The sequence below is a fragment of the Dermacentor silvarum genome, chromosome 10, assembly GCF_013339745.2.
Source record: "Dermacentor silvarum isolate Dsil-2018 chromosome 10, BIME_Dsil_1.4, whole genome shotgun sequence".
Classification (NCBI taxonomy): domain Eukaryota; kingdom Metazoa; phylum Arthropoda; class Arachnida; order Ixodida; family Ixodidae; genus Dermacentor; species Dermacentor silvarum.
Window position 1 is genome coordinate 105,569,484 of NC_051163.1, and position 26,873 is coordinate 105,596,356.

The window sequence follows — 26,873 nt, forward strand, 5'->3', positions numbered from 1 at the left end:
CCTAGTGCAAGCTTTCGCCTTTTTTCTCTCATGGCTCAGCGCGCCGCGGAGAGAAAAGAGGCGAAGCGGGGTCGGGAAGGCAGGGAGCTGGCGAGGAGGAGACCACGTGCGCATGCGCCGCGCTGCCTTCCTTCGCCCTCCTGGTTGCCATGACTACGGCGCGGCAGTTTCTTGATACGAACCACAAATTACGGCTGGCTTAAACAGCTTCGATGTTAAAAAACTCGAGCAAATTATTCGCCGCGCCTTCGTCACGCGGCAAAGTAGCAGTAGTAGTAATTGGTTGTTTTACTACACTAATTGCGGAAAGAAAAAAGTACAAATAAATTCTTGCTGACTGCAAAGTCTATAGCATCGTGGTTGACACCTGAACGGTGGCCTGCAATAAGTAATGAGGATACGTGAGTAAAAGACAGGCAGTCAGGATAGTAGATAGACTAGATGGTAGGTGGCAAAGAGGCTATGTACACGACAGCCACTAAGAAAAATAAGGGGAAGCTTCACACTAAGTGGCGCGAAGACTGGGCAAACAGCGAAGCTGGTGGCCCTTCCCTAGCTTTAACTTTGCTTTCCTTTGCTTAACTTGGTTTGGCTCGGCAGGTCCTTAGCTTTAACTTTGCTTAACTTGGTTTGGCTTGGCTGGCTCTTAGCCAAACTTAGCCGACCCCGAGTATCGTACCGATACTCGGGGTCGGCGTGCAGTCTTCTGAAGGCCACTTTATAGTCCAACGTAGCGTTGACGCGCGAGCTCGCTCGGCATGGGGACGCCACGCCAGCGAAAGCGCAGCACTCTATAGACGAGGCAACCTAAAGTTTGCCCGCGCGGCACCAGCGCCGAATACTCCCCTGGCGGAAGGATGGAACTGTCGAAGGTCGTCGCTGGGCCAGCGCGCGCCCGTGTTCTCTACGGCGCGAGCGATCGTGCGCGTTCTTTTCGCAACGGCGAGTGCGACCTTATCAACCAGGAAAGGTGGCACGCAATTCTGCTGTGTTGTTGATTGCCCCAGCAGCCTCGAAACGTCGAAAGCCGCCCGTGAAGTCCTACAGAATTGCGGGGAGGTGGTACGAGAAGGACAGACGAGAAGCGTGGATAACTGCAGTGCGCCGAGTCAAGTCACGTACTTTCGCATTCGCTTGCAATATCACGACCGCTCGATAAAAACGAAATAGTAATATGCCTGTATTTAGCGCATGGCCGTTTGTTTAGACGTGTCGCGTAGTTGAATCGTACAGTGACATCCGCCGTGTTAGCTTACCGGTAACTGCATACGTGTTGCGCCGCTAAACTCGACGACGCGAACTCGATTCCCGGCCACAGCAGCCGCATTCCGATGGGGGCGAAATGCAAGAATACGCTTGTTACGTGTACTTTGATTTTTGTGCACGTTAAAGAACCCCCGGTGGTCAAAATTATTCCTGAGACCCTCCATTACAGCGTGCCTCATTATGATACCGTGGTTTTGGCACGTAAAACACCCGAATTTAATTTATTGTACTGTTCGTTCACTCGCGATCGGCAAGGACGAGGTCAAGAGAATTGTATCCCTTTCTCAAACGCTGCAACTTACATTGCTAGTTGTGCAGGCAACAAAAGGGTCTGCGCGCTACTTGTCTTTTGTGTGGTGGCAGTCCGTATTTAATGCAAGCTGCGGTCATCGCGTGCGTCGGTAAGCGGCAGATCGGAAAGCAGCTGCCCGAGACACATTCTTCCTTGCACATTCTTCCTGCTTCACTCTTCCTGCAAAGAATCTTCGTTTCGTGTAGTAGCCGGCCATCGGTGTGAGCTTATACTTTAGCTGCGGCGGGGCATTCGCCCGACGAGAAAGTAGATTTGCTTTGATGGGGCATGTATCGCTAATTCTTGCGCTCGTGCTGTGGCCCCAGGGTTACCGTGATCACGGTAACCGGTTACCGCCGGTTACCGTGATCTGGGTTCAATTCGCGGAGCAGTTTGTACGAGCGATTTCTCATGAGCAGTGAAAAGATGCCTTGCTCACTAATGCAATAAGCTGCCATGACTCTAACATCTGGATTGAATAAAACATGATATACATTAAAGAGTTTTACAGCATGATATAAGGCATTATGCGCATATGTAGTACGTATACATAGTTTATTATTTTATTGGCTTTTTGGTGCCTAATGCATGTGTTCTTTCTGTGCTGACAGTGTGGATGCCACTCCCTGGGAGCCAAAATGAGAGCAGCCGCGTGTGCGCGCCCAGCGACCAACGAAACCAACCGCAATCGTCACCGTCTCTGCACATCTCTGCAAGCATGCATGACCGCTTTGTGACTGCACCATAGAGAAATAAAAGTGACTAAATTACTGAACTCGGTGTGTACCTCTAACTCGATGTCATATACAATCTTGTTGGACACCTCCGACACGAACTTCGCTTTCACTGTCACTTCACCGCCCACAATTTATTCGTCATACACGTGTGGAAGCTGTCGCTCCCCTTTCTTGAGGTTGCCGTCACGAAAAACGCTGTCGGCGACGACAACCTTCTTGAAACCGCATTGCAGTCTTTGCATCGCTGTTCAGCAAGCACGCGATCTGCCGCCGTCGAAAATGGAGCGCCGTTAGCACGAGCAGCGAAGGAAAGCGGGTGCGAAACAATGTAAACAAAGCGTAGACTGCACCACGGCGCGACCGCACTGCTTGACATTTCCACATTAGGGGTGCTGTCAGGAGGCGCAGTAGCGCCTTCTGGCGAACGTTTTCTCGTCTATAGTCCGGCGCGAGGCGTGGCCGACGAACGCCGGATACGTCGGCCGCGCCTCGCGCTGTGGCGAGGGTAACCTGGGAGAGGATGGTAACCTCGCCGAGCGATGACGTCACGTGCATCGCCTAGCAACTCCTCGAATCAGCTGTGCGAGGCGTTGCTAGGCAACGCGCTGGTGACGTCATCGCCAGGCGCAGTTTTCTGCTAACGCTCCACTGCCTAACCAAAAGCTTAAAGAGCTCGGCTGTTAAAAAAACATGCAGTCTCGCCGGAAAGGCGAAGCATCGATTGCGATAGCAAATTAGCAGAGAGCCATACGAAGTAAGGATAGTACTTTTATCGGCCGTATCAACTTGTAAACATTCGCTTGCTAGCTAAATTAACACGCGTGGTCTCAGCGCGCACAGGCAAACATGAACACATCACACTCGATTACCGCGGACACTCGCTGTCAAAACGCTGGCGTGAGGAAACGCGGCAGCAGCAGCGAGCGAAGTGACTTTCGTGTTGTCTAGCGCGGCTCACCCTCGCACGCTTTCACTCGGACATACAGCATACGGCGCGCGGTGACAATTTTATCACCCTTGGACTTTACACGGAACCTCACGGCGACGGCGACGCCGACGGCGGAAATCCGCCTAGAGCGCCCATATAATTGGTATCACAATAAAAAAAGCAACGCGACAAAGGCCCCAAGTCAAAGTGATCCGAAAAGTTTCACTGCGACTCGCGTCACAATGCCAACCGCTCATGGGCTCTGACGTCGGGCTATGTTCAACGTACGCCTGCGTTTTACGCATCGATGCTTTCTTTTATAATTTACTCGTCGAAAGAAAGTGCCCGCTATGCCTTGGAATTCAACCCCCGACTGTGTGTTCAGCTTCAGCATCTGCCTGCGGGAACGATTAAGCCCCTATACATCGACGGTGCTATACCTTTGTGCTTCTTGTATATGCTAAGCTTATGGTCTTCTCAACCCGTTATCACTGTTGGTGCGTAAGATAATCAGCGCCGCATTCTCTCCTAATCTTTAGCTTGTATACAGAAGCGAGTATTGTACTGTACAACGAAGTTAACGTCCATTGCTTGTGCACAAGTATCTGCCTTTTTTCATTTATTTGTGGGAATTTGAGGTCAGTTGGTGAAATCAGTTAAGCAAGCCAAGTCACTGCTAGCAATGGTATGATATCGAAATTGCCACATTCTTTCGCACGCCGATATAACACGCAGTAACCATCAAAGGGCACAACTTCCAAGCGGAAAGCTGTCATCGGGCCGCTACGCTCAGGATATATTTGCGCCATAAAAAACTAAATTTCCAAACTAGTATGTTCCCATTAAGCTAACAATGGTCGCTATCTTTCGTCGTACTCACGATTCCACGCTCAACGGTCGAAGAAAATCGATAGCCGCAGGCAAATGAACGTTATGAAGCGCTGAAACGAGAGACTGCCGTGTCAACCGTTTTGTTCCGGCGGCACTCCTCACTTTAGGTTTTCCTTTGTAACACAAAACCGAAGTGCACAAACGCCACCATAGCATTTTTGTTTTGTTAAGCTTTTGATGAAATAACATCTTTTATCCGAAAAGATGTCGGAACGGTATTTCTCGAATACAGTAAGACCATACCTCAGACACGCCATACATATATCGCAGTAATAAATTTGACGTCCCATATAGGGTGCTTGGCTCGTCCCACAGATTACGTCCTGAACTTGAAGGGGTAAAAGCGAATTATTGAGAGGAATAATTGATCTTTTTTCTTCAGGGAGGAGGGGGGGGCACTGTTTGTGAAAAGTAAGCATGATGATAGCTGGGCAAGACGCCAGTAAAAGTGTACGAACTAAGCTTTAGCAGCTATCGCTGTCAAACTCTCGTGTTATTGGTGCGCACCCTGCGGTTAGGACTATTGCTGAGTTTATTAGCTACAGCTTCTGTAGTCCTGGGAACAGTTCAAGGCCGCTATCGCATACAGTAAGTATTTTACAAACTATCTATAAGTTGAGGGCGTTTGCCATATCAGACACACTCGCACCATTTTTCATGCAAAAACGTTCACTGCGTAACAAAAGCACGTGTAATTCCAGTGCGCGTACCAGTCGTGGAGGGTGGCCTAGGCGTGGTCTTGCCAACCACGTAATAGGCGAAGGGCGACGTGGTGGCGTCCTCATCCTTGTCATGGACCCCGGATCCTGCGACTATGGGCGCGCGCTCGAGTTCAGTCGGTTGTCATGAAGCGCCATCAGTCGCCGTATGCATAAGTATATAAGATATCGTTCCTTATTAACACACGGAAAAAACTTCCTGCCGGCGGCGCAGTATAAACCTCTACGTATATATATATATATATATATATATATATATATTGAAATACCACGGTCCAGACGACGCTGTATTCCATGAAGGAAAGATGGCGCCGACGCAAAATCGAACACGAGCCGATGATTGATGATGGTTTTGTACAGATGAAGATGAAGTCCCCATAAATGCTTACACTAATTTCCCCCGTGGACGGAAGCGGCCAGCTTGGCCTCACGTTAGAGAACGGAACGGAGATGAAAGGGCTTCAGGCGGGAAACGCGCACGATCTCTGTGCCGCGGCAGCGTAGGTCAGTTGGGGGCATCAACAAGTGTAACGCGATAGTTCACCGGCGAGGTCTGCTCTATGACTTTGTAGGGGCCAATATAGCGAGACTCAAGCTTCTCACATAAACCGGGTGTTCGTGCAGCTGTCCATAGGAGCACATCGTCACCAGGGCGGTAGGAAACGACGCGGTGAGAGGCATCCTACCGATGTTTGCGATCGTCTTGGCTTGCTTCAGTGTTCATACGGGCGCGACAACGACATTGGGCAAGATGATACGCAAACTGGTCGCAAATGAATTGTGAAGCATTGACGGGGCCAGAGAAGAAAGAAACGTCGAGTGATGAGGTTGGGTGGCAGGCCGTATACTAAGAAAAACGGAGAGTATCCAGTGGTCCGTTGAACAGACGTATTGTATGCAAATGTTACAAACGGGAGAATCGCATCCCAGTTACGATGGTCAGGTTGAATATACATGGATAGCATGTCGCACAGCGTGCGATGAAATCGCTCTGTTAGGCCATTGGTTTGAGGGTGGTAGCTAGACGTTGTCTTGTGCACGGTGGTGGACGCTTGCAGAACTTCCTTAAGAGTGCTTGAAAGAACTGCCTTGCCTCGGTCGCTCAAAAGAACGTGAGGCGCCCCGTGACGTAAGTAGATAGCCTGCAAGAAGAAGGCCGCTACTTTTGAGGCAGCTGCTGAACGTATTGGGGTTATTTCAGCGTACCGGGTCAAGTGGTCAACAGCAGTGATGATCCATCTGTTGCCGTCTGGAGTAGTTTGGGAGTGGCCCGGAAAGGTCAATGCCGACGACAGAGAAGGGTTCTGCTGGACAAGGAAGTGGTTGTAGCGTCCCGACCGGACCAGTAGTAGGTCGCTTACGGTGTTGGCAAAGCGTGCACAAAGCAACATATCTAGTTATGCTCGTGGAAAGACCTGGCCAAAAGAATCGGCTGAGTTTGCGCTCGTGTGTTTTCTGGTAACCCAAGTGGCCTGACGCAGGGTCATCGTGTGAGGCCTGCAGAACTTCAGCGCGAAGAGAGCGTGGTAGAACGGGAACCGATCGATGGCCTTCCGGGTGAAAAATGCAATGGTAGAGCACGTCGTCTTCGAACTTGAATAGTTTGAGCTGTTTCCGTAGCCTGGCATTGGATGGAGATGGAACACCGGTAAGGCGATTGATGATAGCATGGCAATAAGAATCGGCGCGCCTGGTGAGTGGAAAGCACTGAAGGGCGGTTTTATGGAGTCAAGGAGGTAATCGGTGTAATAGACGATGCGTCCTCCGTGCGGCCAATTTGACAAGATGATTTGATGTGCTCCGATGATGGTGGTAATGGGCATCGTGAAAGAGCATCGGCATCTTGGTGCTTTCTTCCGTACTTGTATATGACATCGAAATCATATGCTTGTAATCGGAGTATCCAGCGGCCAAGGCGTCCGGACAAGTTTTTGACTGTCGACAACCAACATAGAGCATGGTGGTCGGTGACAACCGTGAAATATCGACCGTGGAGATATGGACGACATTTCTGAATGGACCACACAACAGCCAAACACTCTTGTTCGGTTATCGAGTACTTCTTTTCCGCGGAAGTCAGAACGCGGCTTGCACATGCAACAATATTTTCGCAAAATTTGTGGTCGCGCTGCAGCAGTACGGCGCCAACTCCCTGACCATTAGCGTCAGTATGCAGTAATGTGGGCGCCTTGTCATCAAAATGACAAAGAACAGGTGGGGATGTTAGTGCGCTCTTGAGTTCTTGGGACGCGGCTTCACACTGAGCGTTCCAATCGAAAGAACTGGGACTAGCAAGGAGCTTGTGGAGGGGCGAGGCAGTGCTGGCGAAGGTCCGGATAAAACGTCGAAAGTATGAGGCAAGTTCAAGGAAGCTGCGAGTTCTTTTGCACGAAGTGGGCGTGGAAAGTTGAGCACTGCGGTAATTTTGTCCGGATCGGGCTGGATGCCGTCTCTGCTAACGAGATGACCCAGGACTTTAATCGTTGTGCTAGCGAAACGGCACGTCTTCGTGTTTAGTTGAAGTCCGGCATTAGAAAGGCATGTGAGCACTTCATCTAAGCGTTGCAGATGGTCAGTGAAAGTCGAGGAAAACACGACGATGTCGTCGGGGTAACATAGACAAGTTTTCCACTTGAGGCCGCCGCGAAGAACAGTGTCGTTCCTTCTTTCAAATGAGGCGGGAGCATTGTATAGGCTGAGAGGCATTACGTTAAACTCGTAAAGACCGTCCGGAGTAGAAAAGGCGGCCTTTTCTTTGTCCGCTTCGTGCATTGAAGTTTGCCAATATCCGGAGCGAAGATTAAGCCGGAAAATTATTGCGCGCCTTGCAAAGAATCAAGGGCGTCATCGATACGGGGCATCGGATATACATCCTTTCGGGTGATCTTGTTTAGCGCGCGGTAGTCAACACAAAATCATACCGATCCATCTTTCTTCTGCACCAAAACGACAGGTGATGACCAATAACTGGCGTAGGGACGTATGATGTTTCTTTTCAGCATATCGGCGACGTTCTCGATGATTTTGCGTTCGGCCAAAGAGACTCGGTAGGGCCGCATTTCGATGGGGGCAAAATGCGAAAACACTCGTGTACTTAGATTTAGGTGCACGTTAAAGAACCTCAGGTGGTCCAAATTTCCGGAGTCCCCCACTACGGCGCGCCTCATAATCAAATCGTGGTTTTGGCACGTAAAACCCCATAATTTAATTTTTAATTTAGGTTTTAGGGAAGACGGCGTACAATAGTCTGGCCATCGGTGTCAATACGATGGGAGGCAACGGAGGTCTGGCCGACTGACGAAGCATTCATGTCAAAGGAGGCCTGATGCTTCGTGAGTAATTCTAGCAACGCTTCACTCTGAGCAGCAGTGAGGTTCGGACTTATCACGGAAGCAAGTGCAGATGAAGCAGATTTGCCCTGTTGAGGAAGGGCTTGCGAGGCAGCAATAGGAAGCAGGCAGACTGGTTGGGTGTCCATAAAACAGGTCACTGCAGAGCCTTGAGGTAGGAGGATTGTCTCAGTGGTCGTGTTTAAGGCGATGATTAATGCAGAGCTTTCTTTGAACCGCACCAGGCAGGAAGCGAAGACAATCCCACGGATAAGACAGCGGCCGTAAGGAGTGATGAACACGTCGCCATTGATGATGTCCGTAGAAGAGAGAGTTATGATTTGCTCGTGGCCGGGAGGCAGTAGAGAATCGGCAACAGTGAGCAAACGCAGTCGTGGCTCATCGGCACTCCCGCTGCAATGAACTGTCTCGGTCATACTGGACTACACGTTGACGGCAAGAGATTAAGGCCGACGCTGACGAGAAGTTCCCACCTAAAATGAGTTCATGAGCGCACGGGAATAAAATCTCGAACTTAATGTGATGACGGATACCATCAATGAAGACGCGTGCTGTACATTAGGCTGATGACCGAATGATTGCTCCATTAGCCCCAATCAAGGATACTGCAACACAAGGCGTCTTCTCTTTCCGTAGACGGGAGCACAAGTCCGCACGGATAACAAATATAGTAGCTCCCGTGTCAATCAGAGCTAACAAACGCACACCCTCCGCAGACACCAATAACATGTTCGACGAACGTTCTGGAGGACTTGGTATCACTTCGCGGCGATGCAGTTTTCCCTCCAAAAACTGCACTGGTTAGTTTTCCGGTCGCTGGACATGGAGTTGGGAGACAGGCCGAAGTGGCGAAACAGAACGTCGGAGCGGCGATGGGGAGCGGCGTCTCGAGGCACGTGTGTTGTGGGCGGTGTTGAAGAAGTCGGCCGGAGATTGACATCGGCGAGCGGGAGGATTATCGTCGTAAGTGCGGTAGACGCGAGGAGGTGGCTCATCGCGTTCAAAGGCATCGTAACCACGACGTTCGTCTTGCTGGCGGCGTCGGCAAAACCGGGAGATATGTCCTCGAAAGCCGCAGTAATAGCAGATAGGCCTCGACGAACGCCATGCAGAGTAGTAAGGCGGGTTCGGAGCTCGGGCGACTAAATGGGCCTGGGGCGGTATTCTGTAAGAGTCTACCTCTAGTGGACTGTCCATTTCGGCTGTCGCTGATTGGCTGCTGCTTGACGTACAGGAAGGAGACTGGCTGACACCTTCCTGCACATCAAGCAGCAGCCAATCAGCGACAGCCGAAATGGACAGTCCACTAGGTAGACTCTTACAGAATACCGCCCCAGGTGATCGTGAAAAGGCGCAGGCGGTGTGATTGGAGACGGTACGGCTGGCATTGCAGCAACCTGGGCGTAAGAAGCCGGTTGTAGGCAAGGAGAAGCGTTGGCGTTCTGTAGGGAGGCCAATTCCTCCTTAATAATGCCGCGCAGGTCACATGAAGCAGATTGGACGTGAACGCTACTGCAAGGGGGTGATAGACCGGAGCTCAATACTGTTTGCCAGAGGGTTGTCGGAAAAGTCCGGTTGCAAGCGGATTGATTGCAGGGCGTCGAGGCGCTGACAGACGGAGACGACGTCCGCGACACCGTCGAAGGGTTTTTAGCGGCGAGTGCGTTGAAGGCAGTAGATCCGATACGCTTAAGAAGGTGTCGCACGCGGTAAGTTTCTGGCATGGCACTGTCGACACGGCGGCAAAGCGCGAGGATGTCCTCAATGTACGAGGTATACGACTCGCCATAATGCTGGACGCGCTCAGACAGCCTCTTTTTCGCAACTTGCGAACGAAGCGTGGGTGTGCCAAAAATCCACCGTAGCTGCTCCTTGAAAGAAGACCAATCACGGAAGTCTCTCTCGTGATTCGGTAACCATGTCTTGGCTGCTTGAGAGACGTAAAACGGTACGTTTTTTAACCTCGATGTCTCGTTCCAGTTGTTGTACTCGCTGACACGATCGTAGTTGTCGAGCCAGTCTTCAACGTCCTCACCAGGCAAGCCAGCGAAGATTTCAAGATCGCGATACCGGTTGTTGGCCGGGCTGGGAGTGGGGGTGACTGGCACTTGAACCGAGCTGGTGGACGTTGTGGGCTGGTCTTGCGACATGGCGGCCTCCTGGCATAAGCGGCGTCCCGAACGTAGCTCCAGGAGAAATCTTGAAGAGGATTGAGGTCGAAGGGATTTTAAAGCGCCTCCACCACTTGAAATACCACGGTCGAGACGACTTTTTATTCCAAGAAGGAAAGATGGCGCCGACGCAAAAACGAACACGAGCCGATGATTGATGATGGTTTTGTACAGATGAAGATGAAGTCTGCATAAATGCTTACAATATATATGGTTAAATTACACAACTGTGAAGCACAGAATCACCGCATTACTGTCCATCTAATAGAGAAACGAAAAGTGTACAATCATTGCATTCTACCGGTGCTAACATATCAGGCAGAAACTTTGGAGGTTAGTCAAAGAATCTCGAGAACAAGTTAAGGACCGCACAAAGAGCGATGGAACGAAAAATGTTAGGCCTAACGTTAAGAGACAGGAAGAGAGCGGTATGGATCAGAGAAGAAACGTGCATAGCCGATATTCTAGCTGACATTAGGAGAAAAAATGGAGCTGGGCAGGCCATGTAATCAGTGGCGTACCAACTATTTCTCGAGTGTGGGGGGAGGGCAAACCGCAAACCACCTGCTCCTCTCTCTCTCTCTCTCTCTCTCTCTATACATATATATATATATATATATATATATATATATATAATTGCGAATTACTATTATAATATGTGATAGAGGCCGGAAAGGGCATCTGTTAGTTAATTTTATATGGCCTATTTATCAATCACACATGGTGAACCAAGAGGGCCCGAGAAATTATTTCAATTTGCATTTATTTCTTGGAACTATACAAAATTTCAAGATGATGCAGGTACTAAGGCAATGAGTGCCTCACAGAGGTCCCTGATCCCGCACTGTAGCAGCAGTACGGCGCGCAATAATGAAAAAGCACATTTGCTACAAACAATTTTAATAATTAGACAACGAATTCTACTTGGTGTTGAAGTCTACAGCACGAATGTATCGCTAGTTAACGTAATAGTATTGTTGAGGTCATACGCAACAAACTACAATACACATAAATTACTTGCAATATTCACAAGAAAAAAAGACAGCAGATGTGTGCGACCTTGCAGAATTATTACCCCATTTCCAGCGAAGCTCTTTCTTTCGAGCAGTTGCAATAAAAGTTTCAGTTTCCTGTAATTATACCGCATACTTGAAAACGTTGCCCGTATATGAGTGTTCCGTTTGAAACCATGCCCACGTGTAATGTTTTGGAGCTCCTCGTGTTGGGATAATTTTTTTAAAGCCAGTAATAATCAACACACATGTCACTTCTCCAGAACATTTACCATAGTGTGCCAGGGTAGTGGTCTCAATTCTGTCCCGCTCGTTAGACACGCTCATAACGCTTTAGAGCACTTGCGTAGGGAATTTATTGATTACCTATCTATTTTAAGGTTTACCTACAAATCACCCATTACCTGGTAATTACAGTTACCAAACATACAGAAGCTGCCTTTTTTAGTTCAGTGAGAACACCAGGGGAGCCTAATATATCACGCAATAAAAAGAAGAGAGTTCAAGAATTATTCGTAACGCTTCTAAATAAGCCACTAACGTTAGAACTTCGCGACACATTGCATTTAAAATGCTGCTTATTCCTTCAAAGTATAAAATTTCTGAAACGCAGAGTTCTCTTGGGACTGTGGGAAACCTGGGTAAAGATTTGCCGTGGTTCAACACGGTTAAACCAAGTTAAACCACACTGCTCAGCGCGGTCAGCAACTACCGCATCTGCAATTGCACCACAATACAACACACATACGCTGCTCGGCGCGGAAGCAGCAGCGATCGAATTGACCTTCACTGCTGCGTTCGCTTCAACGCGAACTAAGCGTCGAAAGCACAGCGCGCAAGAAGCTACCAGCACTCGGCGCACTTTGTTCACATCGCAGATCGCTTTCAAGATATGGGCGCCGACGCGGCGTACGCAGCCGCCGCCGGTAGTGGTAGTCCCAGTTTGACCTTTGCTGAGCTTGAAGGTCAGATTTGCGGAACCAGGCGTTTTCTGGGTTTGTACCAGGAGTAGTAGAGCCATCGCTTAAATAACAGTAGTGTGATATTTTCAAATGCTTGCTTGCGATGTTTCAAAACTGTGTTTGATCAACACGCATTTATCATCGTACATAAACTTGGCGTATTGTTCCCCTTATGTTCGCAAAATTAGACCTCAGTTGTAATTATGCGAGTGCAGCAGTATAAGTTTAACACCGCTCGTAAAACACACTAATAACGCTATGGACCACTTGCATACGTAATTTACTGGAAAAGGCGCATTTAACCTACTCATTTGAAACATCCCCTATACATTACCCATACCATGCCCCTAGCTTTCCCCAGATATAAACAAGATTCCTTGTTTAGCTCACCGAGGACATCGGAGAAACAAATTACGAATCTCATATGACGCACAATAAGCACATGGAAAAATAAGGGTTGAGTAATTATCTGCAGTAATTCCATTTAAAGCAGGAACGTCAATGTTTAGCAACGCATCTCACTCAAAATTCTACATATCCTGACTAAATTTCCAGTTCTTATAACGTGCAGTTGTTTTATGAGTCTGGAAAACATTTGCATTTGTGGCAGTATGGCACCCTGGAATGCTTGAATGAGTAACTTTGTAGTCTACAAACTCTGTAATGAACCTACACAGAATAAACATTTATCGCTCTTCACTCAGAGTATTGCTTCATACTTCGAAGAAATATCAGCAACGTTCCTCGCATAGTTTGCCGAGGATACCGGGAAAAAACACCTAAATACCGTGTATAACGCATAAAAATTGCGAGATGGTTGAAGAGAATGAGCACTCGCCAACCGAAAAACAAAAAGAAAAACGAGAATGTTTTTGGCGTTTTTGCACCCAATACGAGTGGCCTTGTTTACAATGAACGAAGTACATGACGGTCATTATTATATACACGCCGAATGACGTAATACGTTTGCGTATAGCTCAGGGGGAGTCCCCGTGTCCGGTCAATCGTATGTGCCGTAGATTATATGCAAAATGATTCAAGGAACACGCGGGATGATAATTCTTTCTCCTTTTCGATAACGAAAGTCGATTTCCAATCTATATACCGTGTCCTGTTTTTTCGTGATGCTCTGGCAGTGCGTTTGACACAGTGTGCCATTTGGTTATATCATTGCGGCGCTGTTGTAGCCTTCCTTTTAAGTTCCCAGTTTCGCGTATATATTTCGCATTCCGCTTTTATGCTCCACTGCTGTCGCACGAAAACTTGAGCTGAAGACTTCCTCGACAATGGCTATCCCGACCAGCCTATAACGACGGAAAAAAAGGCGTGCTGCTCCTGCCAAAGCAAGGACAACAAGGAAGCGGGCTTCACTTCCTTAGGCCCGAGGGGTGAGCGAGTCTTTTCAAGGATTTTCGAAGGTTACGAAGTGCGAATCTGCCACATCTCTACAAGCAAATAACGCAGCAACTCGTCAGAGTCAAAGACCACCTCAAAAAAGAAATTACCCTGGCATCGTTCTACAAAAATTCGTGCCAAGACTGCAAGGCGTGTCCTATAAGGCGGAACTGGGAACTTAAAAACAAGCCTACAACAGCACCGGCCGCAATGATGTAGCCAAAGGGTACACGGTGTCAAGCGGACTGGCGGAGCATGACGAAAAAACACAGTATTGATTGGCAATCTGCTTCCGTCACCGAAAAGAAGAAATTAAATTTTGCTTCAGCTGTGGTTTGTGGGAATGTGCCGGCTTTCAAAAGTGGGTGGAGCAAATCGCATACTTTGCCCCCCCCCCCCCCCCCACACACACACTTTTGCCAGTGGGGGGGGGGGGGGATTATGCCCTCCCCCCGTAACGTAGGCAATGAAATGGAGTTTTTATCATAGAAAACATGGAGTTAGTTAGTTAGTTAGTTAGTTAGTTAGTTAGTTAGTTAGTTAGTTAGTTAGTTAGTTAGTAGTTAGTTAGTTAGTTAGTTAGTTAGTTAGTTAGTTAGTTAGTTAGTTTGCGTATATCCCGACCAGCCTATAACGACGGGAAAAAGGCGTGCTGCTCCTGCCAAAGCAAGGACAACAAGGAAGCGGGCTTCACTTCCTTAGGCCCGAGGGGTGAGTTAGCTCGCTCGTTCGCTCGTTCACTCGTTCGTTCGTTCGTTCGTTCGTTCGTTCGTTCGTTCGTTCGTTCGTTCGTTCGTTCGTTCGTTCGTTCGTTCGTTTCGTTTCGTTTCGTTTCGTTTGATTTCGTTCGTTCGTTCGTTCGTTCGTTCGTTCGTTCGTTCGTTCGTTCGTTCGTTCGTTCGTTCGTTCGTTCGTTCGTTCGTTCGTGTTCGTTCGTTCGTTCGCTTGTTTGTTTGTTTGTTTGTTTGTTTGTTTGTTTGTTTGTTTGTTGTTTGTTTGTTTGTTTGTTTGTTTGTTTGTTTGTTTGTTTGTTTGTTTGTTTGTTTGTTTGTTTGTTTGTTTGTTTGTTTGTTTGTTTGTTTGTTCACGTACATGGAGACGCAGCTTTTGGCATCTAACGTGGTATGTAAATTAAAGGCAAAAATTTTCACGTTTGTAACATAACAGTAGAGAATAAAAAACACCTTGAAGAGCGATTATGCCCCATAGCTGTATCCGGATCTCTGGATAATATACCATTTCTCTTAAATGGTGTCACTTTAACGAATGCTTAGACTGCTCGGTGAGTGTTGGTCGAGCCTGGAATGCTTCGAAGGAACAAGATGGGTTTGTTTGTGGGCGCTCCGTTCACGCCTACGTAGTTGTCGTGCGCCGTGTGCTACACGAAAAAGAAATCACAACAACAGAAACAAACGTACGAAGGCGCAACTTACCCGCTTTTTTTTTATTTCTGGCCAAGAGCGTTTATTATAGGTTGTGATAACATGGTGATGATTTCTTTTTCGAAAGTTCGCCCAATGGCATAAACTTTTAATATAGAAATGTAGGTCGGTTTCGGCGATGAACATCAATAGTGCTTTGAATCTCCGTAAATGACTCGAAATCAAAGAGGGTTTCCTGAAGAAGTTAGGAAGACGGGAAAAAGAAAGAGAGAAAGAAACCCTTGTCAAGTGAAGGTAGGTAGGAATGCGTGCGTGTGCACGCATTTCAAGGAGACTGGCTGGCACCTTCGCGCTCGTGAAGCGGCAGCCAATGGCGACAGCCGAAGTGGACTCTTACAGAATACCCCCCATAGTATAAAGCTCGGTGAAGCCTAGTAAAACCTGGAAGAAGCTTGGTCGATCACCAGCTCCGCTGTTTACTCCAGCCTTGCACCACTAGTGCATGCTGCCCAGGTTTTTTTTTTTTTTTTTTTTTCTGGTCATTTTGGTTGCACGTTCAGTGTGTGTATGATAGGCTCGTGTAGTCTGTCAAACGCTTGTAATCGGACGTGTCTGAAGACTTTCTCAAGAGTTCACATGTTGCCGTCACAACTTGGCTTTCGAGCAGGCTCCGTTTGCACAGGGAGGCGTGTACTTACACATGTTAGTGGCCAAGTACACGCCGAGTAGCAAGAGCAACAGCAGCAAAGCGACCAGTGCGATCAAGTAGTAATACCGCTTCCGGTCTTCCTCCCTGGGAAAGAGAGAGGTGGAAGCTCAATGAGCGGAACATGAGATAAATTGTTGGAAGGAGCGTGACTAATATCTTCCCTATCATGTGGGCTTGCTATCTCATCCTGTTAAAGCGAGCTGTAGCGCGAAATTTACAAGGACACGCAAAGACACATTGCACACGCACGATCGCCCTGCGTGCCCACTGCCCATTGTGTCTTCTGGGGGGGGGGGGGGGGGGGGGTATTCTGTAAGAGTCCACCTAGTTGACATGCCCATTTCGTCTGCTGTTGAAGTTCTGATTGGCTGGGCTTGGGTGCGCTTCAGCAGGAGCCAGGCGCCACGGCCAATCAGCACTTCAGCAGCAGGCGAAATGGACATGTCCACTAGGTGGACTCTTACAGAATACCTCCCCTGGTCTCGTAGTGGTTTCCACGCTTTAATTCGCCCTAATCAGACCTGCTACTCTTCACTGGGAAGAAGACACGCGCATCAGCGCCAGCGGGCTCGCATTTTGTGAATGTGACGTCAAAGAAGTAAATTTTTCGTATTCTATTACATCATTTTGGGGCAGGAAAAGGTCTCCAAACTTGTTATAATGAGTTTCTGCTTACTTTAGCGTGCAAATTCGTTTTTCTTTATGTATAAGTGAATAACGAGTCCATAGTATACCATCGCGAAATCCATAAGTTGACGGTTAGCTGGTCCGGGAATACCAGGCAGCACTAGCACCAGTACGCCCGAAAGCATCCACATTACACCATGATCCCCATGTATGACGTAATGTTTACCATGGTGAACCTGACACATGTAATTGACCGTGTGGCAAACATACTCCATCTGCAATCTGAAATACTAAAGTTCAGTAAGTGTGCAGATAGCACACTAGCATCCCCTCCATATTAGATTAGCAGCTCACAGTTTCCATAGTCGTCCACGCGAATTCTGGAAGCTACCAAGAATCGGTGAGCGAATAAAAAAGTAGGCCATTTGTTACAGAATGTCAATATTTTGGCAAATCTTTTAAAAACATCTTTTTGCATGCACTCTCATCGGCTGTCATTTTTACTTTTGTAATAAGAAAGGCTAAGTTATTTTTTAACGTTTCCAAAATTTCCGGAAAAAAAAACTGTCAGCCCTTCCACTGGGGTGGAGATGGAAGCCCAGCGAAGCTGTACTATGGTGGGAATTTATGTATTTCCAATTATGACTATTGATATGTGATGGTGTAATTGGCTATTTGAACTATTAAAGAATGAGAAATGTATATGATCCGGTGGTTTTCATTTATTTAGTCACCACAGGGACCATGGCCTTATGGTCGCTACGGTACACCGCCATAGAGTGTACAGCAAAGGTTGCAACGTTCTTGATAAACACGTCACCAACGGCGCATGCGTTCGGTGCGAACGCGAGCAAAACGCCACCGCCGTCGGCAACAGTTGTGCGCGTTGTTTGTGTGACCGCACAGAACCGCTGTCAAAACGCTGGCTTCGTGACGGAACGGCTACACGCCGTTGTCGACACTGTAGAGGCGGGCGAGAGCCCAGATAGAGTCGGCGACACAGGCGGCAGAGGCCGGCAGGGCTGCGCGCATGCGCCGCAGTGGGAGCGCGGGCACCCACACGCACAATCTAGGGTGCATCGATGCCCTCCTCGCCCACCACTCCCCTTCCACTGGGATGTCGCGTTTGCTCTTCGCCGTGCGTTCGCTCCCCGTGAAAGCGCGCGTCCCTCGCCCTCACGCGCTTTCACTCGCACATACAGCATACGACCAATGAGAGTTTTTATTGCGATAGCAATTATATGGACACTCCCCTTTTGTGAGCGGACGATAGAATTATATGGACAACCGACCTTTTGTGAGCGGACGCCCACAAAAGGTCGGTTGTTGCCTCCCTGTTCAACCGTGAGAACCGCATTTGCACCAAAGCAGAAGGTCGTTTCACAGACTTGAACCGCGTGCGTGGCGATCTCTCGGCAAGCGGCTATCCCACGTCGTTTTTGAATGCTGTGGAACGCCGCCTATCCAATTCCGTCCGACCGGCTAATCCCCGACCAAGAAAACGTGCTGCCATACCCTACGTTCCTGGGATAAGCGAAACCTTGTCTCGTGTGCTGCGCACTTATGACGTTGAGGTTGCAAGGTTGCACACGTGCCTGTGTGTAAGCTGAGGCACGCACTCGTGGGCGGTAAGGACAAGCTTCCGAGAGAATCGTTTCCTGGCGTGGTCTACAAGATACCCTACGCAGATTGCGACTACGCATACATCGGTGAATCGGGCAACTTTAGACAGAGAAGAGACTTCGGCAGCATCAGAACGATGTCGAAAAGAAACGAACAGTTCGAATTCCCTTGCCGAACACACAGATGCAACAATCCACTAGATCGACTGGTAGAAGTCAGGAATTATCGGCCAAGAAAGAAACTTGAAATCACGTCTCTATCTGGAGTCGTTGGAAATACACAAAAACACGTCACACGCTCAATCGAAGTGAGGGAACCCTCCCCCCGTCTGTTTGCGGCGCTGAGCCGTGCTCCCTCAAGGGCTGCAGAAGATAGCGCCAACCTTTCCCTTTCCCTCAAGAACCACTTATCATCATCATCATCACGTGCTGAAGAATACATAAGCTTCCACCATAGCCTCGAATTTTCCTTCACCCCATTGTGAACAAGGCTTCCTAGCGAAGCCGCGAAACGTCTTTTATTCAGTTTTTATTATTTTTTTAGCTTTTGGTTTGGTCGGTGTATGTCGTTTTATTGCTTCATGTTTCATCCCGACCAGACGGGCCTCCGTCGAACCCTCGATTTGTACAAAAACATACGTGGAATCCAAATAAAACGTTACAGTGACGCTTCACTTCGCGAACGCGGGTGACGCGCAAGTGTATGGATGATATAGGGCTCACGAATCTATCGGCCCTCGGTGCGCTTAGACTGCCGGCCTCACAGATCGCTTTCAAGACCTTTTGTAGCGTGAGCTACACTGGCCGAGGTTGAGCAGTTTGGCGTGGCTCCTGGAGAGCCGTGCTGCGCGCGCGCGAGGAGCAGTGACGTCACACGGCGCACAGCTGGCGCGCCGGAGCCGTCGCGCGCCTCGCCGGTCTGCGCATTCCAGAGGAGTGACGTCATAACCACGGCAAACGCACTGGCGCCGGCGCGTGTCCAGCTGTGCGCCTCCGTTGAGCAATAGCCAAGTCTGACGCTGCGCCGAAGCCGCTTGATAGCGCCTCTCATTTTATGCGCATGCGCAGTGGTGTATCAGTGGGGGTATACATACAGCGGGGCGTTTGCCATTGTAGTATAGCCATAGAGAAGGAGAGCGAAATTACTGCTCAGCGGCGCAGAAGAGTGGAAAGCTTAACTCATGGGATCCCGAAGTAGTTGCCTGGCAATTAGCGGTTGAGCGTAGGAAGAACAAACAGAAGAAGGCTAAACGTGCTGCGGAGACACCGGAGCAAAGGGAGGAGCGTCTAGCAAAGCGCCATCGCCAGGGGGCTGAGAGACGTGCCCGACCACCTCACGCTACGTATATCCTGGCATAGCCGAGCTAAGCCACGCTAAGCAGACAGCTTTATGTGCTGTCTGCTGCGAAACTGAAATAAATAAGCCACTGCTAATTTTTAAAAAATCTTTTTGGCGGCTGCTGCGCGGCCCCGCTATACGCAGCAGCCGCCGGTGTAGAACGCCCGCCCCCCTCCCGCCGGTGGAATGACGGCGCGCTTTCACCCCGCTTCAATCTGCGCGCGCGAGATTGAGCCGCTATCGTCGGCTCACCACTGAACGCTTTCACTCGCACATATAGGATACGGCGCGCGAGGACGATGTTATCACGAGACGAACTCTACACATCCATTCCGCACAACAGCACCAGTAGCAATTGTCACAGTAGGTCAACCCAACGCGCCTCAGCCTACCCTTCTCCTCCGACTTACCGACGACTTCATTTGTAAGGCACCTGTTAATTGATATACTGGTGAAATTGTTCACTCTTGGCTTCTTTGGTTGTTTTCACAGCTCGTTAAGCACCAAGCGGGTCAAATGACGGACTGCCCACACGTTCCACTGAATATTCTTCTGAATTATTTATTTTCGTTCACTCTTCCAAGATTTATGGAAGATGAAAAAACCAGCACTCCTTTCTAAAAATATGAAGTTCCCCTCTAGTCGCGGGTATACCACATACGCGGGTATACCACCCACATAACACACAAAGATAGCTCAGAAGACTCCAAGCCCATCCTACGTACACTTACGCTTGTGATGCTGAAAGAAATGCAAAGAGAAAAGAAGTCCCAGCATTAACAACAAGCTCCGCAAAAGCACCACAACCCATGCTATATTTGCATTGTAGCCATCGATTTCACGCCCGTGAGCTGAGTGTGTCTATTGCTCCTCGAAATAAAGCCTCTAGTAATAAAGCAAAAATACTTTTCAGATCCGCAGCAGCTACTGAGAAGCCCTATATAGTCAGGTACGATCTCAAACCGCTCTTTTACCCAAGGTCATGAGGAGGAAATTTCCTTAAAGATAGAAATATGTGCGAGAGCATATGGCAGGTATATTGTTGAACTATGAACAGTAACACTCGCACATCGCTGAAAATAATCATAGTTTTATCAATATGAGGTTGAAACTTGCAGGACAATTGACAAACATAAAATTCTTCATCAGACAGTGTAAATCTGCATAATAAAGTTGTTTTGTACATTAAGGAACTAAGTGTGCCGGCGAATGACTGGGTAGGTAAGAAGCTGGTATGTCTGTCGGTCGGTGATAGATGACGGTCGTCTGCGACCTGTTTATTTGTTGCGGTCGAGCAGACCGCTACCAAAATAAATAAATATTGTAGCGCGACACTGCGACAAAACATAGGCACTTCGCAAACCTGTACGGTCTATCACGCACATACGTCAACCCCTCCACGGGGCGCAACTTAGTCAACATTTACGATGTTATATCTCATCATGCGCCAAGTCTGACTTTATACCTTAAAAAGGCCCTAAACCCACTTTTTCTCGAAGTGACGAAATGTATTTGAAGTGAAAATAGGCTATTTCAGAAATACCTTGCCGCAAAAAGTACTTCAATGCGTTTAACAGAAGCAATCAAACACGGCCTCCTCTGTGCTCCCGTTCCTTCTTCATTGCCTTGCACTGCGAAGACTACCGTGGAGTGAGGCGTGGCCGCAACGCTCCGCCTTCTAAATGTCACCGTAGCGCGCAGTTCAAGTTTCATTTTGGATGTTAACGTAGACGCCACGACTTCTGATTGGGGTACCTACGACGCGCTAATCGTTAAGCCAAACGCGTTTGTCCTCTGCGAGCCGTAGTGCACTTAACCAGTGGACTCGTGGCGGCACCCCGCGGCGGCAGCGGTATCTACGCTACGTAACCGTCTGCACCTACCAATAGCAACCTCGTATGGGATTCCGCTTTATTGCGAAATAAAGCGTACAGAAAAGAGTGAGGAACACGACTTCTGTTGAAAAGAGAGCGTTTGAGAGAAAGGTGACTTCGCCTTGCGCTTGCGAGCTCCACGCACCGCGTACGACAGCAAAACTTGGCTGAGATGTTCACAGCAGCGTATGCTACTCGCGGTATATGTCATTTCACCAAGCCCGAGGGGTGGTTGAGGGCCCCTTTAAACTCTTCTGAGTTCCGCGGCCATACTTATGTACGCATTGACAAGTGTGGAGTTCGGGGTCTGGAACTGCATCGGCAATGAAAAAAGCCCAACTTTCTTTTGTCAGAACAGTTAACGTCAGCATAAACAGCATACGGTAAGCAGTGTTCACCAAAATGTGCGTCCATGCAGTACCTAAAGTCAGAGGCGGCCCGGGGGGGAGGGGGGGGGGGGTCCGGTCCCCCCTCCAGTTTTATTAAGGATGAGCTCGACCCCCCCCCCCCCCCCCCTCGGCAGGTCGACTGTAGCACTACGTCACCCATTCGACATGCGCTGGAGGTGACTCTTACCAGTAGTGCCTTGTGCGGGACAATTCTTACTCTCCAATTTTTTTATTTATGATTTAATCGGAAATAATTGGCTGATGTGGCATGAGCAGAAAACCGGAAAGCAGGCTTTGTGCTGCTTCATGCATTTCCCTGAAGCACTCCACATGACGCTCACCACACTTGTTCGATTAAGACTCTTGGCACAGCTTACTGTTCCATCAGCCATATGAGCGTGAAGCTACCTGCTCGTGAATCACTGAAGGTTCACCTTGGTTTCTTTAGGTTACCAGTTAATTTTCATTCATTTAGTCGTCCATTATGAGTGCTGTGTTCTACCAAAGGTGCATGCATTTGATCCACTTTTGTAGGTAGTGAAACCATAAGATATATTGTTATAGTGCGTGAGGTTGTCAATGAAGCAAGACAACCATTGTTCTGTGTTGCAGATCGACTTATTTTGCTTTGAGTTCACATATCTTTAACCCTTTACCTCCCGAGTTATTTTAGAAAAAAACGTGCGCAAAATGCCACAATTTTAAGTGCTTGATTGAATTGACACATTAAATATAAGCCCGAGATACACTCAGGATAATATATTTCTTTGCCGAAAACCCATAAAATTTGTTTAATTCTAGAGAAAGTTGGCTTCATTACACTGCTTGAAATTAGCTTTGTAAAAGTAAATAAAGTAAAAGCAAATAAAGTAAACAAAAAGTGAACCTCCCGAGCACAACTTCTTTCGCTTGTGAGAGTTGTGATGAAACCGACTATCACGTAGAATCGCATTTACTTGCGTAAGAAGGCAGCAGTAAGGCACACATCAAACCCAATATCAGTAGGAGTGCCATTCCACAGTCTTCACAGCGCGTATGCGTTTAGTTCTTTTTACATTTTCGTTTGTCCGTAATATCACTATCGCATTCCGCTCCAAGTATAGTATTCTTACTTGTCTTAAGAATTCTCACTGATTGCCCCTTTTTCGGCAGTTTCTTTAAGGAAAGTTGCCGTCACATGATCCATTCAACGACGACGCCATTTTTTATGTTACCAATTTTAATGGTGAATTCGAGTGCTCGATTGAGTCCGAGTTGGATTGCAAGGTGGTCCACATCTGATTCCAGAGAAAGCAAGCGTTATCAGAACGGCAGGTCACTTTCCGGAGTGAAGGCCAGGCCCCGGCCGAAACGTCAGTAAAATCCTGTTATTTTCCCCACGTGCGCCTATTCTTTGGCGTGGTTTACTGCTCGATCCTGTGATTGTATGCTTCACTGATTACATGTATAAACACCGGAACGTTATTAGATTCTTCGAAACGTTCTGTCGATTCTTAGATTCAACAGGGGCTCGCGATAGTGTGAGCATCGATGTTTTCTGCCTGACTTGTATACGATGATGATGGTAAATTTCTGGAGTCGCCGAATCCATCGTGCCAATCGTCCAGAAGGGTCTTGGAGGTTGGCCAACCAGCACAAAGCGTAGTGATCGATCACAACTTTAAATGGCCGCCCGTAGAGACACGACTTAAACTTTGTTGTAACCCAAATGAGCGCGAGGCGCTCCTTCTCTGAGGTGTAATAATTGGACAGGGCGTGTGACAGAGTGCGGTTCGCGTAGACTATAACTAGTTCAGTCCCGCCTTGGCTTTTCACCAGGATAGCTCCGAGTCCGATATTGCTAGCGTCAGTGTCTACTACTGTGTCAGCGTCCTCGTCGAAATGACCGAGCACGGGACGATCGTCGGACACTTTTCTTGTCGGTTGGAACTGGAAAAGCGGCTACGGCTGCAGTCTTTTCGGGAGCACGCCAAACTCCTGCGGCGCTCACGACGTGACCAAGGAATTTCAGTTCTTCGTAGCCGAAATGGCATTTCTCAGACTTGAGTGTGAGGTCAACACAAAACCGAAGCGTTGCATCTTTCTTTTATTGCGATAGCAATTATATGGACACTCCAAGCGCATTTCTGCCGTCGGCGTAGCCGTGAGGTTTCGTACAAACTCCAAGGGCCTCGAAGGTGCTCGTCAAAAGTTTCCGAAAAGACAACGTCATCACTGAGATAGACGAGGCAGCTTTTCCATTTGAGGTCAGCGAGAACGGTATCCATTATTCGCTGGAATGTGGCTGGAGCGGAACAGAGGTCGAAAGGCAGTACTCTGAACTCGTAAAGGCCGTCCGGAGTTAAAGCAGTTTTCTCGCATTTCCGCTCATCTACTTCAATTTGCCAGTAGCCACTTTTGAGATCCATAGAGGAGAAATACTTCGCGCGCCTCAGCCTGTCCAGAGAATGGTCGACACGTGGCTACGGGTACACGTCTTTGTGACGCTGTTTAGCTTCCGGTAGTCAACACAAAACCGAAGTTTACCATGTTTCTTTTATTGCGATAGCAATTATATGGACACTCCAATCGGATTTCTGCCGTCGGCATCCTCGTCGCCATCGCCATGAGGTTTCGTATAAAGTCCTAGGGCGACAAAATCGTCGCCGCGCGCCATGTGCTGTATGTGCGAGTGAAATCGCGCGAGGGACGCGTGCTTTCACGGAGAGCGAACGCAGAGCGCAGAGCAAACGCTACGTCTTCCGTCGTGCGAAAGGCCGTTGGGGATGGGAGGGAGGGAGAGGAGGCGACGTTTAGTTGCGGAACCAAATGCGTATCTTGCGACCGGGCGCAAGGGGAACTGGCGACTTAATCTTCCACGCGAAAGGAGGAAAGCGGGAAGGCAGGGCAGGAGGGAAGGGGGTGCGGCTTCCAATCCGGCAACAACTGCGTACTTGTACTTTGCATGGATGCGGGCTGTCGCGCTCACCGTATCTTGAAAGCTATCTCCACAAGGCTCTTACCTCTGTGTGCGCTGTGCTTTCGCCGCTCAGTTTCCGTTGAAGCGATAGACCGCACGAACCTTCGCTAACTGTGTTAAGTTCGTCGCCTTGACCTGTATTTACCCATCCTCATAATCATCATCATCGTTTGTCTGGTTGGCGCTCGCTGGCTGAAATACAAGGGTTCTGCCTTCGTACCGGGCCTCGTCTTGGAGCGTGCGTGCGCGTGCGTGCGAGTATGCGCGTGTGTGTGATCGCCCTGCGTCCGTACCGCTACAATGAAGACATGTCCGGCGTCTTTCGGACACTATCATGCACCAATACCACTAGTTCCCCCCCCCCTTTTTTTTTTCTTTGGTACCTTTTGTACTCTAAAACAACACTCGTCAATAGGTAACTGAGCAGTGCGCGTTCTTTTCATTTGTTTTAATTTTTCTGTCATCGCGACAGGCGTCAGTTATCCCGCTCAAATATTATGTCTCAAAGCGGAGTATGACATCATTCTATTTATGTACACTGCAAGAAGAAGGCCTCTCCCGGTTATTTCCAAATACTCTATACTTGCGCCAGCTAACCCTATCTAATGTCTGACATAATAAGCAGGCCAATCCCTACGGTAGAATAGTCAACATCGTATCCATAGTAGCGGCGCACAGGAAACAAAGCACAGAAAGAAAAAAGTAAGCAAGTGTTACACGTTTGTAAAACGTGAAGGTGAACGCCTGCCAGCTGTGGAAGAAGACGATGAACGCGCGAGCAGTGGCACGAGTGCGTCTCTGTGACCACGTGACGTGTGCATTCAAGCACGCACTAGGAACACCTTTAGTAAGCCACAATCGTGGAGCAGCCATTGCTTCAGCGAAGCGTGCTCGTCACGCACCGCGGAGGCCCGGGTTCGATTGCCACCCAGACCGAAATTTACTAATTTTTCTCTTCAAAGCCATTAATTTACTTTGTTTACAGGAACCTCCCTGAAAAATGTGACGTCAACGCGAGCCTTTTTAAACGTGTTTTTACTCTTTGTGGCGTCGGCCATTTTTCGGCACGGCACAGTTTCGCCAAGGTCAAGGAAAGGTCACCCGCAAGGGCACCGCCAAGGGCACAGTACATGCGCCAAGACGATACAAGCGCTGTCTTAGAAAAGAAAGTATATTTGGCAATTAGTTTCGTTTGTCTGTGCTGTTTGTAATATATACGTACGCAACGTTACTTTTCAAGGCACCTTCCAATGTGAACTGTCATTTCATCTAGTTTGTATTTATTAAATGGCACGCTTACCGCTAAGGAGGAGAACCGCCGAAAAGAACTATCACCCGTGTTTCCACTGTTGTTCCTGTCTCTGTTTCACCTTTTGGCGGTAAGCATATTCTTTGACTTTGAGACAGTGTTTGCACGGCTTTTAAAGCGAATAGCTTTCTTTGGCTCTTTATGACGTTTCCGTGGTTGGCAGGAGGTCTGTGGTCGTCGATGGTCAGTGGTCGGACACGGCAAAGACAGCGTTTGCTCGTTCGTTCGCCCGCTCACTCGCTAGCCCGTTCTTTCGCTCGTTCGTTCGACCGAACTCTCTCTCTTTCTTTCTCTCTCGTTCTTTAGTTCGCTCGCTCGTTCTTTATTTCGCTCGTTAGCTTTTTTTCTTATCTTTTTTTTTTTTCGTTCGACTGCTCTCTCTCTCTCTCATTCTTCAGTTCGCTCGCCGTTTATTTCGCTCACTAGCCCGTTCTTTCGTTCAACCGCCCTCTCTCGCGTTCTTTAGTTCGCTCGCTCGTTCTTTCGTTGTCTCGCTGGCCCATTCGTTCGTTCGTTCGTTCGTTCGTTCGTTCGTTCGTTCGTTCGTTCGTTCGTTGTTCGTTCGTTTGTTTGTTTGTTTGTTTGTTTGTTGTTTGTTGTTTGTTTGTTCATTCGTTCGAAAGCTCTCTCTCGTTCTTTAGTTCGCTCTCTCGTTCTTTCATACGCTCACTATCCCGTTCGTTCATTCGACCACCCTCTCTCACATTTTTAGTTCGCCCGCTCATTCTTTGTTTCACTCGCTAGGTCGTTCGTTTCTTCGACCGCTCTCTCTCTCTCTCTCTCGCTCTTTCTATCGCTCGCGTCTCTTCGGCTTGGCTCGCCTTACTCGTCGGGTGTCGGGACTCCGTGTCCTCTCTCTCAGTTCTTCTCTCGCTTTCCGTTCTTTCGCTTGCGGCTCGGCTCTTTCGTTAGCGTTCATTCGCGTACAGCTAGCTCGGT

General features: G+C 48.5%; 1 protein-coding gene and 1 long non-coding RNA gene across 2 annotated transcripts in view; one reads left to right on the plus strand and one right to left on the minus strand.

Moving 5' to 3' along the window:
* LOC119431736 (uncharacterized) overlaps positions 1-26,873 on the minus strand; it is a 182,981-nt gene that overhangs the window by 132,205 nt on the left and 23,903 nt on the right. The window lies entirely within an intron of this gene.
* LOC125940802 (uncharacterized) lies at positions 1,005-2,333 on the plus strand. The gene is made up of 2 exons (XR_007464008.1): positions 1,005-1,113; positions 2,170-2,333. It is a non-coding gene; the product is annotated as an uncharacterized LOC125940802 (long non-coding RNA).